Source organism: Palaemon carinicauda, chromosome 40, assembly GCF_036898095.1.
Source record: "Palaemon carinicauda isolate YSFRI2023 chromosome 40, ASM3689809v2, whole genome shotgun sequence".
Taxonomy (NCBI): domain Eukaryota; kingdom Metazoa; phylum Arthropoda; class Malacostraca; order Decapoda; family Palaemonidae; genus Palaemon; species Palaemon carinicauda.
The window spans coordinates 49732833-49738832 of record NC_090764.1 but is presented as its reverse complement, the minus strand read 5'-3'; the positions used below and the strand labels follow the sequence as shown (position 1 = coordinate 49738832).

Sequence of the window (6000 nt, the reverse complement as noted above, 5' to 3'; positions counted from 1 at the left end):
GAATTATTTGATTTTTTTTATTCATTATTTCTGAAATGTAGCTTATTTGTAATTTTTCTATTTCCTTTCTTCACTGGGCTGAATTCTATGATACCCTCAAGTTGTAGCGTTCTGATTTTCTACCATGCGGTTTTAATAATACATACATACATATACCAAGGCACTTCCCCCAATTTTGGGGGGTAGCCGACATCAACAAATGAAACAAAACAAAAAAGGGGACCTCTACTCTCTACGTTCCTCCAGCCTAACAAGGGACTCAACCGAGTTCAGCTGGTACTGCTAGTGTGCCACAGCCCACCCTCCCACATTATCCACCACAGATGAAGCTTCATAATGCTGAATCCCCTACTGCTGCTACCTCCGCGGTCATCTAAGGCATCGGAGGCAGCAGCAGGGCCTACCGGAACTGCGTCACAATCGCTCACCATTCATTCCTATTTCTAGCACGCTCTCTTGCCTCTCTCACATCTATCCTCCTATCACCCACAGCTTTCTTCACTCCATCCATCCACCCAAACCTTGGCCTTCCTCTCGTACTTCTCCCATCAACTCTTGCATTCATCACCTTCTTTGGCAGACAGCCATTTTCCATTCTCTCAACATGGCCAAACCACATCAACACATTCATATCCACTCTAGCTGCTAACTCATTTCTTACACCCGTTCTCACTCTCACCACTTTGTTCCTAACCCTATTTACTCGAGATACACCAGCCATACTCCTTAGACACTTCATCTCAAACACATTCAATTTCTCTCTTCGTCACTTTCATTCCCCACAACTCCGATCCATACATCACAGTTGGTACAATCACTTTCTCATATAGAACTCTTTTTACATTCATGCCCAACCCTCTATTTTTTACCACTCCGTTAACTGCCCCCAATACTTTGCAACCTTCATTCACTCTCTGACGTACATCTGCTTCCACTCCATCACTTGCTGCAACAACAGACCCCAAGTACTTAAACTGATCCACTTCCTCAAGTAACTCTCCATTCAACATGACATTCAACCTTGCACCACCTTCCCTTCTCGTACATCTCATAAACTTACTCTTACCCACATTAACTCTCAACTTCCTTCTCTCACACACTCTTCCAAATTCTGTCACTAATCGGCCAAGCTTCTCTTCTGTGTCTGCAACCAGTACAGTATCATCCGCAAACAACTGATTTACCTCCCATTCATGGTCATTCTCGTCTACCAGTTTTAATCCTCGTCCAAGCACTTGAGCATTCACCTCTCTCACCACTCCATCAACATACAAGTTAAACAACCACGGTGACATCACACATCCCTGTCTCAGCCCCACTCTCAACGGAAACCAATCACTCACTTCATTTCCTATCCTAACACATGCTTTACTACCTTTGTAGAAACTTTTCACTGCTTGCAACAACTTTCCACCAACTCCATATAACCTCATCACATTCCACATTGCTTCCCTATCAATTCTATCATACGCTTTCTCCAGATCCATAAACGCAACATACACCTCCTTACCTTTTGCTAAATATTTCTCGCATATCTGCCTTACTGTAAAAATCTGATTCATACAACCCCTACCTCTTCTAAAACCACACTGTATTTCTAAGATTGCATTCTCTGTTTTATCCTTGATCCTATTGATCATTACTCTACCATACACTTTTCCAACTATGCTTAACAAACTAATACCTCTTGAATTACAGCACTCATGCACATCTCCCTTACCCTTATATAGTGGTACAATACATGCACAAACCCAATCTACTGGTACCATTGACAACACAAAACACATATTAAACAATCTCACCAACCATTCAAGTACAGTCACACCCCCTTCCTTCAACATCTCAGCTCTCACACCATCCATACCAGGTGCTTTTCCTACTCTCGTTTCATCTAGTGCTCTCCTCACTTCATCTATTGTAATCTCTCTCTCATTCTCATCTCCCATCACTGGCACCTCAACACCTGGAACAGCAATTATATCTGCCTCCCTATTATCCTCAACATTCAGTAAACTTTCAAAATATTCTGCCCATCTTTTCCTTGCCTCCTCTCCTTTTAACAACCTCCCATTTCCATATTTCACTGTCTCTTCAATTCTTGAGCCAGCCTTCCTTATTCTCTTCACTTCTTTCCAAAACTTCTTCTTATTCTCTTCATATGAATGACTTAATCCCTGACCCCACCTCAGGTCAGCTGCCCTCTTTGCCTCACGTACCTTGCGCTTTACTTCCACATTTTTCTCTTTATATTTTTCATACTTCTCTACACTATTACTCTGCAGCCATTCTTCAAAAGCCCTCTTTTTCTCTTCCACTTTTATTTAATAATAATAATAATAATAATGATAATAATAATAATAACTAAGCTACAAACCTTGTTGAAAAAGCCGGATGCTGTTAGCCCAAGGGCTCCAACGGAGAAAATAGCCCAGTGAGGAAGGGAAAAAAGAAATAAATAAAATACAGGAGAATTAATGAACAACTGAAATAAAATATTTCAAGAACAGTAACATGAAAATAAATCTTATATATATATATATATATATATATATATATATATATATATATATGCCTATATATATATTTTTTTTTAAATAAAGCAAGAAGAAGAAAAATAAGAAAGCGTGCCCGAGTGTACTCTCAAACAAGAGAACTCTGCTCCAAGACAGTGGAAGGCCATAATATAGAGGCTATGACACTACCCAAGACTAGAGAACAATGGTTTGATGTTGGAGTGTCCTTCTCCTAGAAGAGCTGCTTATCATAGCTTAAAGTCACTTCTACCCTTACCAAGAGGAAAGTAGCCCACTGAACAACTAGGGTGCAGTAGTTAATCGCTTGAACAAAGAAGCATTGTTTGGTAATCTTACAGTAGTGTTGTCAGATGTATGAGGACACAGGAGAATGTGGAAAGAATATGCCATAGTATTCGGGTTGTGTAGGCATAACCAGAGAAGGGTCCAATGCAATACTGTCGGGCCTATCAAAGAACACAATAACTCTAGCGGTAGTATCTCAACGGGTTGTTGGTGCCCTGGCCTGGCTAACCCTCGATGATGCCTCTCACTATCACACAGTTCACTGTAATGTTGCTACATTTAGCAGCATATCTAAAAAGGCTACATGATAGCTTTGTCTTTTCAATTGTAGATATTACCATGGAATTTGGCAATGACAGAGAAATTATGTTTCTCATCAATTGTAATTTTCGTTTGGATATGTGAATTATTCTAGGAACAATTTACTCCACCAAAAATAACCATTCCACCCATACGGCAATAAACGTTTGTTGTGGCTTTCCTGTGGCATATATCAACATGTAAATTGGTATGGACAAAGTAAATATTAATCCCATATATCCCTGAAAATTTAATTTAGATATGTGAAGTATTCTATGAGTAATTTATGCCCCCCCCCCCCAAGATCGGCGTCCCCCGCATATCGAAAAAATAGCTTCCGTGACTTTTCTAAGGCAATACGAAAATTGTTATGAATGTAGTTCACATATCACCCATCAAACCCTGTGAAAATTATTTGGATAACTGTAAAACTCTAGGAGTAGTTTGCTGTTCACTGATTTTTTCAGATAAAAATCATCACCTACAAACAAAATTGACAGCCAGGGCATGCCTATAGCAGGTATGAACAAGAAAATTGTCAAAAACAAAGCTTATATATATATATATATATATATATATATATATATATATATATATATATATATATATATATATATATATATATATATATATAATTCCTTAGAATTTCATTTTAATATATTTATTGGTATAGGAGTTATTGACCCCCACCAAAAATATCAGCTCCCCACCCCACCACACGGCGATAATAATAATAAGGAATGACTGGGTGGGCTATGGGTTGACTGGGTTGTGTGATTCGGTGGCGAAAATTTTGGCATTTCATATAAGGTTCGTTCTCGACAATTATGTACATTTTTTCATATATGAAATTAGTTTTTAGTCACAATTTCATACATATTGGTCACGATCATATCCAAATCTTTGTCACATGTTGTCTAGCCTATATTTAAACTATGGATGATTTGGTAGATATGATGATAAAGGCTTGGACATTTTGCGAGTGGAGGACCGAGAAAAGATACACGAGTAACTGTTGGCAATGCTAAGGTAAAAATGACAGTTAGAGGAGAGGTCACGGTGAACTAAGAATTTATTTGACAAACAAATTGAAGGAGATGTGTCATACATAATGTGAGTTGCTGGTTTGTATAAAAATATTGCATATTACAGTAGACACACACACACACACACACACACACACATATATATATATATATATATATATATATATATATATATATATATATATATATATATATATATATATATATATACATACATATATATATATATATATATATATATATATATATATATATATATATATATATATATATATATATATATATATATATATATATATATATATATATATGAATTTAACACAATTTTAAAATGGTTGGATAGCACTCTGTCAAAAAGTTTGATTTTCATTGTTGAATAAACTAAAAGCTATTCAAAACAAAATTATATTAGAGGGGCTGTCAGTAGAGCGTAGACCTACGCCGTGGCAGTTTATTTCTCGACCTTGACATTAACCTTAATTGGTGTGAATTTTCATACACTCAAATATAATTACTCTTCCAAAATTTAAACATTTCCAACTCTCTACATAGCAGTTTGAAATCCCTGCAAGTTTCATTACTTTACGATTAAAATTGTGGGCGTGGCCGTATGGTTGATGACCGGTAATTGACATTTTGCTTGACCTTGACCATGAACTCGACCTAGACATTCAAACCTGACATGTATTAAATGGTGTGAATTTGCATACACTCAAATATGATGTCTCTGTGACAACGATGTCCATACTTATGGCTGTTTACGTGAATTGGACATTTTGCTTGACCTTGACCTTCCAAAATTTAATAATTTCCATTTTTGTACATAATAGTAATCCCTACAAATTTCATTACTCTACGATTAAAACTGGTCAGGAAGGTGTTCATAATGAACACACACATACCTTCATCCAACTTCGTTGGCGGAGTTAATAGGCTAATGTTCAACACAAAGTCAAAACTAGCTACCTTGGAGTTAGGCTATTTATTAATATGAAGATTGGCTGAATACGAAATGTTTCCATATTCGAAAGTTACATTTTTTAAAGAGAATGTAAGAATGTTACTATTGTATATATGATACATCATACATTTGCATTATTATTCTAGTAATACTCAATTATGTCAAGAATTAAACGACCATCGCCGATTCTTACTGTATTAAGTAGCAAATGTTTCTAAAAAAAAACATGTTCTATTATTTATACGACGAAACAGAGCAATAAACGGAAAATACGAATGTTATATAAGCACAATAATAGTAATTCTCGGTGTATCAGATCATATACAGTATTTGAGATAGTAGCCAAATATTAAAGAATGGCAAAATTCCAATGAATTTAAGCAAGTAAAGAAAAGCACTCCCTATTCCTCCGGGGGTGCTTATCTTTAATTGATCTAAATTCCATATGCCTTAACTAATAAACAAAATATTGGAATTTCATCTACCATTAAACATATTGCAAAGATATTATACCCGGTTCAGTGTAGCCTGAAAGTTTGTGATAAACGTTTTCTATTAACTAGTGCGCAATAATCCTTCCACTGCCGTCACTTGTTCTCCCAAGATGCATTGGTTTTCGCAGATGGCTGTGTGTATTATTTCGGTGAGTATTGCCCGCTGAATTTGGTTCAACTGTATAACGTACCGATTAACATCCAATTTTTTACTTGTCACAAGCTTTGGCAAGTGCAACGAAAATGTTTTTAGTTGTTGGAAGACGATTTATTACCACACTAATAGAGTTATTTTGTTCGATTGACTGTTAAAAGTCTTCAAAATGTGAAGTGTAGTGGTTTGTTTACATTTTGAGGTGCTACAGCTGATCAGCTGGTTG

General features: G+C 36.3%; 1 long non-coding RNA gene across 1 annotated transcript in view; it reads left to right on the top strand.

Moving 5' to 3' along the window:
* Nucleotides 1–5662: 5662 nt before the first annotated feature.
* LOC137632033 (uncharacterized) overlaps nt 5663–6000 on the top strand; it is a 163957-nt gene continuing 163619 nt past the window's right edge. The window contains exon 1 of the long non-coding RNA XR_011042002.1: nt 5663–5769. This is a non-coding gene — a long non-coding RNA (uncharacterized lncRNA). The remainder of the gene's footprint in view (nt 5770–6000) is intronic.